Genomic DNA, 20,323 nt, shown 5'->3' with positions numbered 1-20,323 from the left:
TTTTCTCTAAGAAGTGTGTGGCTCAGTCAGATTGTTATGTTTTTCCTTTATGTAGGCATTGAATTTATTTGAATCTTCGTTCATTATGTAATATTTATGTATCTCCTACTGATTTATTTTTTCTACTTCTTTAAAACATTATTGTAGAGTTCTCTTCAACCTACATGTTGAAGACTACTCTTGTCTACATTTTGTTGTAACAACTTTGCACAAAATATTTTTTAGCCTACATAGTATATGGCCTAACGTACTCTATATATTACCCATATAAAAAGGGTTCCATAATATTTAACCCACCACCTTTAGATCTGAATTGAAATGTGTTAAGATAATGACATAATACCATGCTAACTCTTAGGTTGAGGACTGTTGGACCTAAAGTGTTATAGACATTTTTGGGCCCTACAACCCCAAGCATGAAATGTCCATAAACCAAGGGCTCCTAAGTCCCTAAAAGTGTTGTTCTAACCCCTAAAGGAACAAGGTCAACAAATTACAGCTTCTCCCAGAAGTTCTCCATGAAAAACTGCTCAGAATTGGTAAAAACATGATCATTTCAGCTGCTCCACTGGCCAAGTGCGTTGCATCTCACCTAAATACACTATGTGGGTGCGTTGCATTTCAAAAAGCCCTTCTATGGGGTGCAATGGGCGAGAAATGACAAATGGCAGTGTCATTCCGCGAGGTGGAGAGGCAATGGAAGCTTCCAGAAACTTCTCCTGTGACACTTGCCTCTCTGAATTCGACCAAGGATGAGTAAGAGATCATCAATCTCCAAGTGGAAGCAAGAAATATCAAAGGGAAGACACTAATCAAATCATAAGCTGACTCATCTCCATTACAGTTATCTATATATGGATCCCTCATCCAAGAGATCCAGAGGCTGGAATTTTGCATATTGTAAGGAATTGTTGTTGGTTTCTTGAGACAAACATCAGATGGTTGGGTGATCTAACCTTTGTATGAGGTGAAGAGGGGCTTTCTTGCCGAGAGGTTGATGCTGGGTCAGAACAACTGGTTGTAACTCTTCTTAGCTCTTTCTTGTTTATCAATAAAAGCTATTCAAGTTTTCCTCCTTACTCTTGTGTCATTGATATTTGCTACATTTGTATGGTCAATTTACATCTGATCCTAGATTTTTTATGAGTATAGATCCATGTCTTTATATAGTGCTATGCCACTGTGATCTTACAGGTACTTTGTGAAGCTGGGCGTGCAAGGGAGCAAGTAGCGAAAGACTATCAAGGAAGAGAGGAATCAAATCAGGAGATTAGCGCAAGACAGAGGTTGGTCTCTTTGTTCCTCTCTATCTATAATTCATAAAGGAAAAACGAAAATAGATTTACTCTGTTTGTTTCTAAGGCAGTTGTCACACCTTAGTGGGATAGAGCAGTTCTATATAGACACTTTTCCCTGTAACAAAATGACGACTCAGCTGGGGAAGAATTAGTTGGCTTGTTTATCTTTCTTGTTGTCTATTTCATAAACTTACAGGTAGCATTCGAATTGCATTTGCCATAGCAAATGCAAAGTAGATAAATGCTACTTCAGTCCATATACGGGACCTGTTTATGATTTAAACAACTGATTCACAAACTCTCTGATTGCCCTTGTGATAGCTCTTAGATCCTCCTTAGATCTACCCCTGATTGTTGCATTACCGATTACCTTTTGCTCAGCCAAAACCCGTGAACTGAACTGCAAACTGTGACCCGGAACCCAAACAGAGTCTCGTTTCTGGCCCAGCGCAGGTACTGTTCAGACAATCTGAACTTCAGCGCACTTCCCGAGTGGAGAAGGTGCGCTGCATTTCAAATTCTCTGTGTTACAGGTGCGCTGATCAAACTAGGCTTTGTGCAGTTTTAGTTTTTGTGATTCATTCTTTCCAGTTCTATTCCTGAATTTTGCTGCCTGTGATCAGTATATGTCTGTCTGAAACCCCTTTTCCTTGTTGTTATTCCGCCTCCTTTGTACAAAAGAATTGTAAATGTTTTTGTGTGTTTGTTGAGTCATTTTCAGTTCTCCTTTGCAAAAGTAGGGTAATCGTATTGTCGTCCTTTGATTTGAAACTGTCGCAAGTGTTGATTTCGATCATAGGAAAGAGTTTGATTGCTGTTGACGGTCGGTTATCCTGTGACTATTGTTTTTGGTCTGAATTTGTAATTTTCTAGTGTCAAAAACAAGTATTCATTTCAAAATCGTAAGGTGTTGTGATCGTCTCCATTTTTTATTTCGAGAAGAAAGTTGTTGATATTTGTCACTTGGAAATAAATTCAGATTTGTGCATCAACTTTCTTTTTATCATTTATATACTAAGAAAGTCGAAAACAAATACATGCATGTGCATTTGCATATAGACAGTCTGATTGGTTTGATTTAGGAAAGTGCATTTAGAGTGTGCTCTTTGCTCTTTGTGAAAAGATTTTGTCTTTCTTTCCTTAGTAGCTAGGATTTTCATTGCATAAAAAGAAGATAAAAGATTGTTTATCATCTTAGATTGCATTTTAGGAATTACATCTACATCTCGCGGTGAACCTGAAAGGAAAACTTCATAAACAATATGAACTATAAAATAAATTCAATGAATCTAACAACGCTTTGGAACTTAACGCACAAAATTTAGAAGTCTAGGCTACAGACATATTTCGGCGTCGTAAAGCATGGTAACTATTGTTCTCATTGATGGTTGGGTGATTCCTCCACTTTGAGACGATAGGTGCCAGTATGGACTTGTGCTCCCACGTACCGTCGAGTATATTTTGCGAGACGCCAATAGGCTTAATCATTTATCCATAGGAAGCTGTGTCTGCCGCCCTATCGATCGCAATGCACTGAACACAGCATTCGGGAAGATTGACTGTTGTACCGTAAAAAGTATTCTGCAGTTTTGCGATTGGTTTGGTAATCCCTCTACCTAGATTTCTAGAGCAGTCCCTTTCATTCCTTTTTAGACTCTTTAACAGAAAAGGTCCATCTAAACACTGTCACTTCAAGCTCATTAAAAATCAAAGGAGACTAGAGTCATCTTTTGTTTTTTCTCGACTCTTGAAAATTGAAAAAACAAGTTGTGTCAAAGTGTCTAAAATTTATTTTAAATGGAATATTCATTACCCTTTCCTACGTTGATCTTGGGTTGAGAAAATGGAATCCACCAACCAAGGAATTCCCCTTGGAGGAAATCCTAGTCCCTTCTCCTCTTGGGGAGATGTTGGTGCACCCCATATGGCCATATTGTCGCTTCCAGGACTGACAATCAGCTTGCATGTATGGCTCTTCTCAACCTCTGTCGTTCAGAACACCGCAATTCCTGAACAATCGAATCAGCAACTAGACGATTCCAGAGTTACCCACCAACCTTCTACTTCCTCTAATTCTTCCTCTCCTCCTTCCTCTTCGCTTGACGGGGCTGGTAAAGGCAAAATTCAAGAACCTGAGAAGAAGAAGGAAAAGAAGAAGAAAGAGAAGAAGAAGAAGGAGCCAAAAGTGAATGGGGGCAAATGAGTGTCGTCTAGCGAAAATCCACACACTGCACCGACCAGGCCTAAATCGCCATGTGTCATTTGCAAAGGAGACCACTATCACAGAGATTGTCCTTGCATCCCTCGGATCTTAAGGGACTGGTCTCCTCGTTTGCACAACCCGGTGTCGTCAACCTCTAGTGATCATGTTGAATACACACCGTCGACTAGTAAAAGTGAAGCCCCAGGACAAAAAGGAAAATATAGATTTCCTTGTAAACTGTGCGAAGGCGATCATGTCGTCCACCGTTGTCCCTTCTTAGATGAGGCTAAAAGAGTTTTGGACGATCGTCTGGTTTCACTGTTACGACTTCCTCCTGGATATAAAAAAATCTTGCCGAGTCCGTCACTAGTTGAAAATCCGGCTGGCCCGCTCAGGTGGTCGGCTGAAGCATCTATCATTGAAGATAAACCATCTGAACCCATACCAGATGAAATTCAAAAGGTCGAGGTGGCAGTTGACAGGGTCTTGCCTTCAGAGGTTCTACCTTCAGATGATACAGTCACCGAAGAGAACAAGGATGACACCGTCCAAATTCTTTTCGTAAGCACAGACTCCAATGAACATGGGGGCAATTTACCCATTCCTTTACCGCAGGAAGGAAGTTCGTCAGAGTCATACCGGGCCGTCTATTCGGTCCCACCACCAAGCAACCTAGTTGTCTCCTTCGATTGGAATCAGCTAGGCAGAACCCGTTTACCAACTACTATACCATTCTGAATCATTGTTCAAATATATATAATGGTTATGGCCGGTACCATCATATATGAAGGGGCTTCTGTGAGTATCCTTTCCTCAACTGCTTGGAAAGCGCTTGGTTCGCCATCGCTTTTGCCTGAGATGAGAAATCTAACAGGCTTTGATAAAGGAACCAGTCGACCGTTAGGGATCCTTCCCAATGTGCCCATAACATTGAGGGGGAAAACTATTCAAATGAACGTAATGGTAGTTCAAGGACCCCTGGAGTATAATCTACTCCTTGGACAAGACTATATTTATTGCATGGGAGCGATTGTCTCCTCACTCTTTAGAGTAATGTGTTTTCCGCACGAAGGAAGAGTGGTCAAACTCATAGACCAGCTTTCATTTCCCGGATCACACAGAGCAAATAGTCATATACCATCCCTGAATGGTCTTTTCACGCAAGAAATGTCTCAATCCCCAGTCCGTCTGCCTGATGAGCGCGAGTAATCAGGGGGACATGACTGAAACCCAGGGGGCATGCTACCTGGTCTGCTTCGGCAGGAAAACTTCAGGTATAGTGTAGGTTTCCACGAGAAAATATGACTAGTCTGTACTCCCGTCCGTGATTGGAAGAGGGGTTATTCTAGAACAAGATTCTCTTGTCAAATTTACATGAGTGGAGTAGCCTCCTTCACTCACCTTTGTCTATTTCGGTAGACATCGCCGAAGAAGTGTTTTGTTTGCGCTGTGAATAGAACAATCTTTGGGTGACTTGTAAGAGGTAGGCCTCTCCCAGTAAAACAAATGTTTTAAAGGAAAGAAGAAGAGGTAACCTTGAAATTTTGTGTTATACCTGGGGGCATGCAAACCTTTTAGCATGCAAGCAAAGAGTGATCATTTATCTATTTTTTGGATTGGTCGTTTCCTAACTTGCATAAAGAAAGGATGTGGGGAAAAACTCTAAAAATTGTCGTTTTAAATGGGACATTCTTATCACACGACTAAATTAATCGAGCAGTGTTACCACAAGGTTCAAGCTCGTTAAAAAATAAACCCGCATCAAGCAGTTTTAGCACATAGTTCAAGCTCGTTAAAAAATAAACATAAGCCATGAGCAAATGTTTCACCCACGTTTAAGCTCATTAAAAAATGAACTATTCCCCGGTAAATAACCTTCGTGAATGTAGTACTTCAGCCATTAAAGCCTTGGTCGTGTTTGCACCATCACCTCCACTTTTGCATTGGCCGATCATTCACCTCCATTTGATTGTTTACCCATTTTGAGGAACAGCTACGAAGAGTGATCTCACTAGCCATCCTTGTAACACTACCGTGATTGGAAAATTCCAAACCTTACCTGGAATTAGTTGCTACCCATTTTATCACTCGTTCCTCAAAAGACGAGTCTCCTTTAAGCTCTTTTCAACTGACTCGTAAAATATGAAAAGATTGCCGAGCCATTGGCCTCTCTAGCTCATTAAAGGGACTGGAAGTGCTATCTCTCCTCTAAATTTTAATCTTTTTGGACCTGAGAGATTATTACACAAAAAGATCAAGTGCTTGTTTTGTTCGGCTCGTTAAAAGTATCGAAAATTCATCCCTTCTATCTTGTTTTATACTTTTTCGGACTTAAGGGAGTAGATGACGAAAAAGGAATTTTGGAGTTTCCTTTATGTTCCTTTTCAGACTCTCTAAAATTGAAAAGGACCGAGTTATCTTTGTCATTAAACTCATTAAAATTTTAATAGCGACAAACTTGTCTATAGATGAGAACAAGTCTCACTATCGCTAGGCTCGGTAAAACATAGCGATGGGTTTACCCGAAGGGAAAATTATAGAACAAGCATATGTTATCCTCCTCAAGCTTGACAAAAATAAAGAGGTACTGGTCAACAATGATTGGGGAAAATTGGGAAGAAAACTTGAAGAAACTTTGTTGGTAGCAAGTCGCTCTTGAACATGACACTTTCACTCCGCATCCAAGTCGGGTTGGGTTGTTCCATTCACCGGTCACATCACCATGGTCCCATCATACCATCCACATTTAGGGTTAATGCTACCAATCCATCACGTCAGTGTCACCGATATGTTCAAGAGAAGTCATTCAGAGAATTCACCTGTGTCTCACCCACTACCATACATTTATACTCCATTCTTTCATGACCGCCACCCTGAACCTTATATCACTAGATCATTTTCACCTCCATTAAAATCATTTGCTCCGTTCTGTGTCATTGATGTGGGATTCATTAAGGCCCTCCTGTGACGGATCGCTTCTTGTCGAGATCAGCTCATTATCCAAGAAGTCGATCTAGGAACACCCCATTCAGTACTTTGAAGCTTGCATGCCTCAATGGCAAGTTTCTCACTTCCGGCGACAGGTTTACATTAATGGCCTTCGACCGAAAGATTTTGCGTGGTGTTCGACGCCAAGTCCTTTATTCACACCACGTGAATTGTACTGTAGTACCTTGAGGGTCATTATCATTATCGGTGATTCCTCTCGCGCCTGTTAACATCTTACATCATTGGCTGGTAATCAGGCGATGTCTTTCCATGTTCGACTCCAGAACATCTTTCACATGGATCGACTTGTCCTTCGAGTGAAGATCGAATGAGATTGAAGACCCCGGATCTAGTTTCATCCATCCAAGCTGCAATATATATTCAGGGAAATCAAGACATCAAATGTACATCATTGCTGCATAGATAATCATCCAATCAAAGGGATGATGGCTCTACCAGAATCATCAGTCTACACTCAGACGATTGTCTGTCCTATGTACATGAAAATAAATTTATAAAACTGAGCATGGGAATGCTCGCCTCAGCTAGATCATGAAAATATTATGAAGATAATGTATTGTATTATATCTTATTACAGGTCTCCTCCCAGCTTGAAAGAACTTCGGATCCTCATAATAAAGCATTTCACCCGACATCAAAAAATTAACGATCTCATGCTTTAGGGGGCAACTGTTATAGAAATTTTCGGGCCCTACAACCCCAAGCATGAAATGTCCATAAACCAAGGGCTCATAAGTCCCTAAAAGTGTTGTTCTAACCCCTAAAGGAACAAGGTCAACAAATTACAGCTTCTCCTAGAAGTTCTCCATGAAAAACTGCTCAGAATTGGTCAAAACAGGATCATTTCAGCTTCTCCACTGGCCAAGTGCGTTGCATCTCACCTAAATACACTGTGTGGGTGCGTTGCATTTCAAAAAGCCCTTCTATGGGGTGCGATGGGCGAGAAATGACAAATGGCAGTGTCATTCTGCGAGGTGGAGAGGCAATGGAAGCTTCCAGAAACTTCTCCTGCGATACTTGCCTCTCTTAATTCGACCAAGGATGAGTAAGAGATCATCAATCTCCAAGTGGAAGCAAGAACTATCAGAGGGAAGACACTAATCAAATCATAAGCTGACTCATCTCCCTCACAGTTATCTACATATGGATCCCTGATCCCAGAGATCCAGAGGCTGGAATTTTGCATATTGTAAGGAATTGTTGTTGGTTTCTTGAGACAAACATCAGATTGTTGGGTGATCTAAGCTTTGTATGAGGTGAAGAGGGGTTTTCTTGCTGAGAGGTTGATGCTGGGTCAGAACAACTGGTTGTAACTCTTCTTGGCTCTTTCTTGTTTATCAATAAAAGCTATTCAAGTTTTCCTCCTTACTCTTGTGTCATTGATATTTTCTACATTTGTATGGTCAATTTACATCTGATCCTAGATTTTTTATGTTTATAGATCTATGTCTTTGTATATTGCTATGCTACTGTGATCTTACAGGTACTTTGTGAAGCTGGGCATGCAAGGGAGCAAGTAGCGAAAGACTATCAAGGAAGACAAGAATCAAATCAGGAGATTAGCGCAAGACAGAGGTTGGTCTCTTTGTTCCTCTCTATCTATAATTCATAAAGGAAAAATGAAAATAGCTTTACTTTGTTTGTTTCTAAGGAAGCTATCACATCTTAGTGGGATAGAGCAGTTCTATATAGACACTTTTCCCTGTAACATAAAGGACTTACAAAACAAGCACAACTTGCATTTTTGACTTGGAAACCACCTAGGGCTTGCATGCATTTATAGCCAGATCACCTCCAAAACATTATTGTAATAGAACACTCAACAACAGTTGAATCCATCCCTTAAAAAAACTATACTAAACCTGTAAGGAAAATAATTTTGAATAATTAGGATAACATTCAATCCAACAAAATGGAGATTTTGTGATAACATAATCATTCAACCAATAACCTCCAATCCTAATTTCCTAGGGTATGGATCAATAGAAGGCATCACGAGTTGGCCCAGATGTATCTAGTTTAGAGAATGGAACATTAGGAGTGAAAAATAACTTCAGCTACCTAGGGGAGGGCTAAATAGAAGCCATGACATGTTGGGCCAGATGTATTGAGTGCAAAGAAAGGAACCACTAGGAGGGTTAAATCACTTTGGTTAGGGAGGTGAGAACAATGCTAAGAATAATATATTTTGGATATTTTAAGATAGATATGGATGTAAAAAATTTGACATGATGGAGGGTCGAAGTGGTACAATTAGGACTTTGATGTAGATTAATCATTTTAGAGACCAAGACATATAATCAAATTGACATTCTTAACATCAATGAATATTCATTCATGTTAATGTATGTAGAAATCTCATCCCAATTTTAACTTCTTTGAATATAGGAATCATTGAATATGCTTCTCATGATTTGATGTGTCCCTAAAGATATTATAGAGGCCTTGCCTCTTTGATCATGATATTTTGTTACTGATTGATTCATGGTTTTATTGATTAGGGTTGAAACGAGTTTTCTCTATGCATTCCTCTCTATGGCGAAAGAGAAATTCTTCTTTATTGTGAAAGTAATAAATTATTCTCTATGGAAAAAGAAGGAAAACAAAATGAAATTAGATTACCACCATCTCTTTGTTGCCCGTGTAGACATCCCGCCACCTAGAAATTCTGTGCAGCACCACCTACTCACACCTGCCACCACCTGCTTGAAAAACACCCTTCTTGAATTCCCTCATGCTCTACTTGCTTGATAGACCCCCTTCTTGAATGCCCAAATATTGCTCGACAATGTCCACACCATACCTATTATATAATATATAATATAATATAATATATAATATATAATATAATATATATATATATATATATTGATTTATTTCGTCAGCATATATGGTTAGTGAGTAGGTGATTACGTGATATGGTTATAGGGTTATACAATAGTGGTTTTATTTATAGGGGTTGTGGGGCTATAATGGTCAATAGTAACATCTAGAATTTATACGTGTTAAGGCTTAGAATGGTTAAAGGTTAAAGGACTAGAATAATGACACTTTGGTGCTATAATTAAGGGCCAAGAATTATATGTTTTGAGGGTTGTAATGGTTACGATGTTATCCAAGGAAATCGATTTAGGTAAAAATGAACCAAGTATTATAAGAGTGATGTATTATAAGGGTTTATATATAAGGATTATGTTGGTTAGGGCTTAGGGAATAATGGTGATAAGGCAATGTGTTAGTTGTATTATGGTTGGGGTTGATAATGATAAAGGATAGATACTTATTTTTTTATTAGGAGTACAAATGGTTAAGGTTTTGGGTTTAGGATTTAGGGGAAATACAAGTGTTAAGGGTTAATGTTTAGGGATTACTTGTATTATTATTTATAAGGTTACCTTTTAGTGGTTGTAGTTCATCAATTGATAGGGGATGGAACATGTAGGGATTTAGATAGATCTATTAAGGGTATAAGATGTTGTAATATTTAGAGGTTATACTCTGTAGTGGAAAAATAAACTTAAAACATATAGGACCTTAGGGTTAAATTAGAGGGATTCTAAGAGTAATAGTGGTTAATTTCTATATTGGATAACATATATGGGGTTAGGATTCATAAGTATTAGTGGATAGTTAATATAGGTTATGGATTACAGGGCTCATGGTCATTGGTTAGAACCAGGATTCAAAACAAGGAAGGAGTTGATTTAAGTTCCCGACCAGGTGGTCTCCCCTATGAGTTGATAGGGTCATTTGGGACCATCAACATGTTTTGCGCTAGGAGGGCCTAAGTAAATTGTATCTCTGATGATTTTGTGCTTTAAAATTTTATTTTATTACTATGGCTCCATTTAAAATACCTCCTTGGAGTTTTTTTATTTGACCTCATCCAAATACTACTCCAATAAAGGTAATCCAGACCGTGTCTAATATACATTATAATGGTAAGGCATCTACTTTTAATCATCTCCTTCAATTTATTTTAAGTTGCAATAATTTCAATAATTATGAAGATATTATTTGCAGGATTTTCACTTTCACTTTGGCATGAAAAGCCAAAGACTAGTGCTTATCTCTTCCAATTTCCTCCATACATAGTTGGGACAATTTTTCGATGATTTTCCTTCATGAATTTCAGGAATATGATTACAAAAAGGTGTGTGATAAGTTAGAATAATTGTGTAGGATGAAAGGTGAGACTTTGGATATTTTTTATAATATATTTAAAGTAACTTTAATGCAATTTTAGTCCAGATATTTTCCTCCTTAATTCCAATTAATTGGATGGTTCATACATTTAGTGTCTTTGTCCTATGATAATTATGAAGAGCCAGAAAGTATATCCATTGTTGATAATGATTCAATTCTCAAAATGATAATTCCACTTCCCCACAAATTGAAATTGCAAATGCTACTTGTCAATCTCAAGCAATTGTTGTTACTCAATTAAATGATGTTGATTTCATATCTTTTCTAAATTTAAATAATGTTGCTATATATGATGAAAGGGAAAATCAACAAGATATAGAATACACTAGCAACAATCAACATCAATTAGATCAACATAAAATAAATCACAAAAAATTAAATCAACGAGAGGGTGTTAGCAATGCACAATCTATTGTTGCAATTAATTTAGAACCCTCTTTTGTTGATAATAAATTTCAAGTTACAGAGCAACTTAGCAACAATTTAAAGATCATCCAAATGAAAAAAAGAACTGGTTTTTGTGAATACATTGTTCAGAAATTTGAATTTTTCAATGGAATAATTGTGGAAGAGTCTATTTTGGAAAATGAGCAATCATCCGTAAATAGAGAAACCTTCAGGTATATATCTTCAACTTCTTCATTTTCTCTCTATCCTGATATTTTTAGTAACTATAGTATAATTCATAATCAATGAGTGCTACCTTTAATTTTAGATAACAGAGGAGTTGTTATTAACAATGAATTATTTTTTACTTATGATATGGGTAGAGAAAATTTAGTTAACAATATTTATAATTATCTTGGAAATTCTCTCAATCTGGAATTTAATTATCTGCCTGGTTATAATTTATTTTATTCAGAGGAAGAGAACACTAACGAAATTATTTATGATCATGAATTGAAGACTGCAAATGTTGTTCCTCTTCTCTCATCAAGAATGGTTTTAACTAATCCCATTTTACCAATTCCTGAAGTGAATCTATTTTTGAAGATGAAAGGAACACTAATAAAGAAATAATTTTGATCCATTCTCATTCTCAAAATAATCGTAGTGATATCAATATTTGTAACTCCATTCCATTTTATGATTCTACAATGACAAAATAGTCCTTTTAAATCATAATCTTGAACTTTTCTCATCCCCACAAGTGAATGCAAACAATAATTTTAACTTCATAATCTATGTTGATGCTTCCGGAAAGGAATTTTTTTCAAATGAATCCTAGTCGTGTTGTACCATTATTTGTAACATTAATGTAAATTTTAATTTGTTTTATTTTTAGTTCCTTTGTTTTGAATTTGTTTTTCTTTCGAATTTCATTTTTAAATTTCTAAAGACACTGTATTGGTACTTTGAGCATTCAAATTTGAGACACTTGTGAAGTACATTAATAAGATTATATGAAAAAAAATTCCATAGTTTCAAGCATGATCATCAACTACTTCTTATTTTAAAATTTTATGTATTTGTGTTTGGCCACTTCATGTATTCTTTTTAAATGAGTTTACCACAAATTATGGCACTTGAGAGTGCATCATTGTATTCTGGCCAGCAATGGAACACTAAAAATATTTTAAATGTTTATCCATCTTTTATTGATTCATTTGAAAAATATCAGGAAGTTCCTGTGCTTAAGAAGATTTCTAACATTACTAGTTTTCAATAGAATTCTATATTTGAAAATGTACCATTCAAGCCTAGTCTGATGTTTGCTCTTATTGTGCATTAATTTCAATCATTCATTGAAATACATACTGATTTTTATGACCCTGTAGGCATATGGTTGGAACAATTCCGAAGTAAGAGTTTTGTAAATTAGGTTATCTTTCCAAACTTGTTAGATGTACATACTAGGATGAATTTTTCTTCTAATAATCTAGCTGCACTCTTATTCGTGTTGTTCATCTGTGACATTTATATATTTGTGGGAAATACATTTTTTTCTTGTTTACATTAGAAGTATGACTATACTTATTCATATTTTTCCTTATGTATTTAGATTAAGAGTGTAATTAGTTTAGTTATATTTCTCTTTCATGTTCCCAATTGTTATGAAACCACCTCACAAAAAGATAGAAAATATAGATCAACGCCTTAGAATTTAGCCTCTTCGAGCAGAAAACCTCCTTTACATTACACAAATGAACAATTCTTGGATGACAAAAATGACAAGTCCTCATTTCTATATATAGGAGTCCAAGGGGTCATAACAAAATCATAACCGACATAACAATAATAATGCAAGGGAACAACAATTACAATAGTTGGATTCATGGGGCATAATAATAACAATATGGGGACTACATGGGCACAACAATATAATAAGGGGGTCATACTAATAACAATAAGGGGTTACACTAGTAGTATAGGGACCTAACATGCCCCTCTACTTCGAAAGATGTCCTCAATGCTTGAGTAGTTCTTGATGCTTATGTATAAAATTATTGTCCTCCCATGTGGAATATTTAGCAGGTATGTTCCTCCACATGATGAGATACTCTAAAATTGATCGATTTTGTACTTTTCGAGTTCTTGTTTCTGTGACTACTCCAGGCTCCAATATGATTTTTCCTTCCTCGTCATGTTCTGACAATATTTTTTGAACTGGGATCTTCTGCAACTTTTGAATGAGTGGCCACACTTCTTCATCCTTCTTCCATTCATACCTTACTTCGTTTATCCATTTTGGTTGGATAATAGAAATAGCACAAAATAATACTTCCACATCCTCATCATTTCTTGAGAGTGCATCTGCAACAACATTTTGCTTCCCTTTTTTGAAGATGATTTCAAAGTCTGTTATAGCTCTGATACCACTTGTTATAGATATGACCTGCAAATATATGAAATGATACCAATATACCCAATAACTGTAGATAACACCAGAAATAACAAGATCTAAATATAGATAAATGCTTCTTTGTTAATATAAAACCCTTAAGGTAGGGCAACACCATACATTCACTCCTTAAGGAAGAAGAACACTCCACAAGCCATATGCATGTTCATACAATATTCCTTGACACCTCTCAATGTGGAGTCTCTAGCCTCTATATAGGCCTCATACATACAATACCATGGGTCATTACCATGGTTCCCTCAATACCATCTATCTAATACCATGGGCCCATTACATTATTACTAACTACTTGCGGTCCCTTACATGATACGAGTTAACCACCTTATTTATTACTATGGCCCATCCCATTATTACATTATTCCCTTGGGTACCTCCCTTTGTACCCCATATTATCCCCCCCAGGTATATAACGAAGTCATAACCCAACATATTTGTGACCCATTTTTTCTGTTCTTCTAAAGATAATCTTTGTTCTAAAAAGTATTTACAACCATCGTGATCCATTTTACCTTGAAGTGTCTTCCCATTAGGTAAGGTCATAATTTATTAATCACATGTTATATTTCCAACATTTCCTTCTCATAAATAGCTTTCTTGAGATGTAGTCATAAAAATACCCAATCGCCTACATCAAAACTTCTTTCACTGTGATGTTGATCTGCCTGTTGTTTCATTCAATTCTGCAACAAAGTGGCGTTATCCTTTAAAAGTTGGAGAAGATGTTATTGATGCCTGACGTGATCTTTCACTGCTTCAATATTTTCCTTCTTGATATGTCCTTCTATCTTGAGAGTTTGAGGAGTCGTAATTTCTTCCAATGCATTACAAGGTATGGTTGGATTCATTTCTTGATGGTCTATGTGATCTTTCACTTCTTGAACATTTTTCTTCTTGATATGTCCTTCTATCTTGATAGTTTGAAGAATAATAATTCCGGCCAATGCATCACAAGATATGGTTGGATTCATTTCTTCTTTCTCGATGTGATCTTTCACTTCTTGAACCTTTTTCTTCTTGATATGTCCTTTTATATTGCACGTTTGAGGAGTGGTAATTCTTGCCAATGCTTTACAAGATATGGTCAGATTTATTTCTTCTTCCTCTAGGGTTGGTTCTTGGTGTATATCCTCTTCTTTTGATGTTTCTTCATCCTTTTTTTCCTCCTATTCATAATCTATGCAAAATAATTTCTTCTCAACACACTTATGACCTTTAGTGTATTCGCTATAACAATTGTAACAAAGCCCTTTTTCTCTTTTTTTTCCAATTTTTGTGGTGTAAAACTTGTAGGTTGTGGAAGGCTAGGAGAAAAAACACTTCCATAATTATAGTCATGAGTGGTGGGATAAATTGTTTCCATAATTTCGCTTTCAATTTTTCTTGCCAACTTGAATTCCTTCTCCAATGAATCAGGTTCCCAAAAACAAACCTTGTGTTGAATGCTATCCTTTAAAGTCCATATGAAGACATCAACCATTTTCTTCTCTGGAATATCATTTACCCTTATATTCAATTTTATGAAGTCCTCAATGTGCTCAACCATTGAACCCTTTCTTTTGATATTTATCAATTGGCTAAAGAAGGTGTTTCTCTTTATATTCTCATAATGTTCTATCATTTCCTCTGTGAAAATTGACCATGTCACAGTCGTTTACAAGAACAAAGGCCCTTTATACCATAAAAATTGATTTGGTTCTAAATATTTAGATGCAATACATACCTTTTGTAATAGTGGTAAATCATGTAGATCAAAATATTTCTCCATGTGTAGTATCCAATTTACCGGATCCTTGCCACCAAACTTCCTCATCTTGCTTTTTCTTGATTTTAGGAGCTCGATATTGAAACGACTATAACTCTGTAATTTCAGGTATTTAAGTTCTGAAAGTTTGGCTTGTAATAGCACTCTGAGTCTTATTTCTAACTTTGCGAGTTTTATCGCAATTGGATTCCTGAGGAAAGCTTTATTCCCAATCTCCCGTGATCACTTAATTATAGACTAGTTTAGTAGAGTAAAATTGTACTACATTCCACGTGTCACTATTTCAACCTTAGGTTCTGAAAATTATACAAAAGCAAAATACGCATTTTCCTCTTTCTGTGACATCTAACGAAATTTCAATCTGATGCTCGAGAAAGTTATGACGATTTTCCTAAGGTCACCTGTTTAGGATGTAATTCGGGAGTCTACAAAAACCATACATTCCTTAGATCATATATCCGAGAATGTACTGAGACAAGATCTAAAATTTGGACACAAGGTTCAAACCAATTTCTTCTCAAATGGGTTTTTTGTTTAGGTTCTGAAACTTTGTAGCGAAAAAGTTATAGTGACAATTCCATGATGACCTGTTTTAGATGAAATTCTGGAGCTTGCAAAAACCATAACTTCCTTAGATCATATATCCTAAAAGATAGCGAGACAAGATCTAAAATTTGGACACGAGGTTTAGAAAGATTTTGAATCAAATGGGTTTTTTATTAGCTTCTAAAATGTCACAAAAAAAAGGCTATAGTGAAAATGGCACGATGACCTGTTTGGAGCAGTGAAACCCTAGAATCCAAAGCTCTAATACCAAATGTTAATAGATCAACTTCTTAGAATTCAGCCTCTTCAAGCAGGCAACCTCCTTTACATTACACAAATGAAATATTCTTGGATGATACAAATGACAAGACCTCCTTTCTGTATATAGGAGTCTAAGGGGTCATAATATAATCAGAGCCGATATAACAATAATAATGTAAGGGAACAATAATTACAATAGTGGGCTTGTATGGGGCACAATAATAACTATATGGGGACTACATGGGCACACCAATATAATAAGGGGGTTGTACTAATAACAATAAGGGGTTACACTAGTATTATAGGGACCTAACATCAATATTTTGATTTCTAATAAACACGTAATGAAGCACTACACATTTACTCTACCATTCACTTGAGTTTAGGTAAAGAGTGGCTCGAAAGTCTATGTCATATTTCCCATCTAGTTTTTTCAGATCATCTTCATGCTTATGGTACACTTGTTTATTTCACCCCATTACAGCTAGGAAATTTGAAATAATAATTTCTCCAGCATGACTAAGTGATCTCATTAAGCACTCTTGTTCCTCCACCACCCTTGTTATTCAATATGAAGGGAATATAAATCAACAACTAATTAATTATTAGTTAATTTGGACTAAAAAAGAAGATGATTTTGAACCTATGAAAAATCGAAGATAATGCATGGGACAATGTCAAGACTTATGAGGTAAACTTACGATCATACTCTTCTAGGTATGCATAGACATGTTCATCCTCAGTTCATGTTAATTTTGTTTTTTCATAATGTTGTAGTTGCTACAACACCACCTAAAAGTATTGTACATATCAAAATTTTGGGTACCCCACTGCTTGAACCGGGCTAATAGGGTTTCGATAAGGCCTTCAACTGGTTAGTCTCCCTGTGACCCTTCCTAGAAAAACTTGTTGATGCACCGACTCACTCCTCATACATTGCATTCACACATATGTTTTACCTTAGGCATAGGCCTTTCGATTGTCTTAGGTTTTTGAAGGTCAACATCTCCATTGATGTGATTAAGAGTATCCCATGATTTTGAAACCCATGATATGCATCACGATATATAGATGTGCTATATTTGGGCAAGAAAAAATTCAATTTGGCTTTCCTTACAATTGATAATATTAAGGTTTTGGCGGACACCCTAAATTGGCAAAAAAAAGTGATTTCCCTCCAGTTTTAACCTAGTTCGCATCCCTCTGCGAGTACATTCCCATCAACGTTTTCAGGCATCATGGAAGAAATTATTGCATGTCATATGGCCCTAGGTTCATGATTGGTTCCTCATCACAACGTGTGCATTATGATTTATAACAAAGCTCTTGTTCCCATTTATATTCGAAGCCCTATATCATGGTAATCAATAGTCCAACTAAAGTAAATGTTTCAAGGAACTCGTTCTATGACTGCATCATCACCCTGGGCATTATGTAATATCAAAATCAACTACATTGATAGATCCATGAAAGAACTTGAATTTTGAGTTTACCTCCAAACTTAAGCATGATTTTATCCACCAATATAATTTATAAAATCTTAGTTTGGATCATTTATTATTTAGGCTTGTCAAATGAATTAATTTTTTCACTCATTTATTTTCACACAAAAATATCATTGTTTCAAAATAACTTATTTTCATCTCATCTTCTTTTCAATAAGTGATTTGAAGAGTTCGTGGAGATACAGTGAACTATGCTATAGTTTCATAATTATTCCCTTGACATGACATCGCTAAGATGCTCTAATGCCAGAGAGAATGCACCTTCAGAAGGATTACAAAAGTCACACTTGCAAGATGTTCTACAACCATATAGGCTTTTTTGTCATCAACTATTTCCACAGAGCCTTTATATGATCCGGCTATTGAAAAGTCTTATAATGCTGGACAGATTTAGGGTTTGGAATGTTTTGACCTAGTAACAAAGTGGTGAGGGATGTACATTGGAAGGTGGCAATCTCGTGGTCTCCGTAATTTGGTTTATGAGGTTTTGGACAATGCCATAAATGAGGCCAAAGCTCGGTTTGCAACATGCATATATGTTATTATCTTCCTTGATGGCTCTGCTAGAATCACAGATAATAGTTGAGGTATTTCCACAGATTTACATCATGTTACACAGAAGTCAGCTTTAGAGAATATTTTGATGGTGTTGGATACTAGAGGCAAGTTTGGTGGGGTAAGTAGTGGCTATAATGTTTTTGGAGGATTGCATGGCATTGGTGCTTCTATAGTGAATACTTTGTCTAAGAAATTTGAAGTGATAGTTTGGCATGATGGAAAGGAAAGGGATCAAACCTCTGTGTGTGGAAAGCTAATGACTGAACTCACTTGTCATGATGTTTTAGATGAATCCAAATTTTGTCAAGGAACATGTGTAGGGTTTTGGCAAGATCAAAAAGTCTTCACAACAATGAAAAAGTTTGACTATAAAATAGTAGATGGAAGTGTTAAAGAGCATGCATTTCTGAACCCACAGTTAAAGATAACCTTGAAGGAGGAGAATTTAGATACAACAAATGTAATCTATAACAAATATCACTATGTTGGAGGCTTAGTTGAATACGTTTGTTGGTTAAACGGTGACAAGGCACCTATTCATGAACCAATTTCCTTAAATAGCGAAAGAGATGGAGTCATTGTTTACTTATCCCTTCAATGGTGCTTTGATGCATGTACAAAAACCTTATTGGGATATGCAAAATGTATCTAAACAAGTGATGGAATTTCTCATATGGATGGTGTGAAATCTGCATTGACCATACAAAGAATAACCTTGGAAGGAATCCAAATATTATGAAGAATGAGGATGAGAACTTAAGTGGTGAGCATGTGAGGGAGGGGTTCACATTTTCAATTTTAGTTAAAGTTTCAAGACCAAAGTTTGAGGGGCAAACAAAGACAAGGTTAGGAAATCTAGAGGTGAGGAGGATTGTGGACCAATATGTTTAGGAATATCTTATATATTATTCGGAATGTAATCCTTGAGATCTAAGATACATTATCTCAAAGGATTTAGTTGCTTACAATTCATCCATGGCATCAAGAAAGGAAAGATAATTGTTGAGGAGAAAAATCATTTTAAGGTCCTCTACACTTCCTGGAAAGTTGGCTGACTGTTCTGCCTTTGATCCTCATGAATTTGAAATTGTTATAGTTGAAGGAGAGTCTATAGGTTGTAGCACAACAAAAGGATGAGATAGGAGATTTAAAGCTATGTTACCTCTGTGTGGTAGGATATTGAACATTGAATGTAAATATGAAGGAGCTATGTATACAAATGAAGAAATTCAAAATATTATCATTGGGTTAGGACTTGGGGTGAAGGGCGAGGATTTCAAGAAAAATGCTTTACAATATCATAAGATCATTATACTTACAAATGCTAATGTAGATGGTGCTCATATTCACACTCTTATATTAGCAATCTTTTTTTAGATATCAGAAATCTCTTTTTTAGGAAGGTTCCATATATCTAGGAGTTCCACCACTATACATGGTTGAAAGGAGTATGCAAGCTCATTAGTTCTTTTATGATGATTATTTAAAGGAATTGCAAAAGACTTTTCCGTCAAATGCATCATATAACATTCAACATTTCAAAGGATTAGGGGCGATGATGACTTTACAATTATGGGAGACAACCTTTGATCCAAGAACAAGGAAGCTAAAACAATTAACAGCGGAAGATGTTCCAGAAGTGAATGAGGTTTTCTCTTTATTAATGGGAAATTGGGTGGAACCATGAAAAACACTTATTGAGAAATTTGCATCTAAAATCAACATTCTTAACCTTGATATTTAAGAGAAACCCCAAGTAGAGATGATATTTTGAAGTATATTCTCAACCATGTTGTGGCTATGAAAAGTCATTTATTTAGAAAAAAATTAAATGTGTTAGAAGCCATGTATGTTGTTCATTTTGTTGTAAGATTTGAATTTGAGAGTAGATTTTTTTGGTGATGTTTCTTTTCTGTTTGTATTATCATGGAGTAAGGTCAAAGGCTAGTGTTAAAGGAATTTTTTGGGGAAGTGAGGGGAAAGCATATTGTATTCCAGTAGTAAACAAAAAAATTTGTAATATTTTGCAAATGTATGATTATCATTTGTGGTGAGCCTTGTAATAGTACCCCACTTAGTATGAAGCTACCGATTGATACAACACCAAATATC

The 20,323-nt window shown here is 36.2% G+C and overlaps 1 pseudogene; it reads left to right on the top strand.

The window, feature by feature from the left end:
* LOC149221350 (DNA gyrase subunit B, chloroplastic/mitochondrial pseudogene) overlaps positions 1-19,955 on the top strand; it is a 94,902-nt pseudogene extending 74,947 nt beyond the window's left edge.
* Positions 19,956-20,323: the final 368 nt, after the last annotated feature.

Source organism: Pinus tabuliformis, chromosome Q, assembly GCF_031772625.1.
Source record: "Pinus tabuliformis cultivar Carrire ecotype Pingquan chromosome Q, CPIR1, whole genome shotgun sequence".
Taxonomy (NCBI): Eukaryota; Viridiplantae; Streptophyta; class Pinopsida; order Pinales; family Pinaceae; genus Pinus; species Pinus tabuliformis.
Note: the sequence above shows the minus strand (reverse complement) of the source record. Positions and strands in the feature narration are given on the sequence as shown.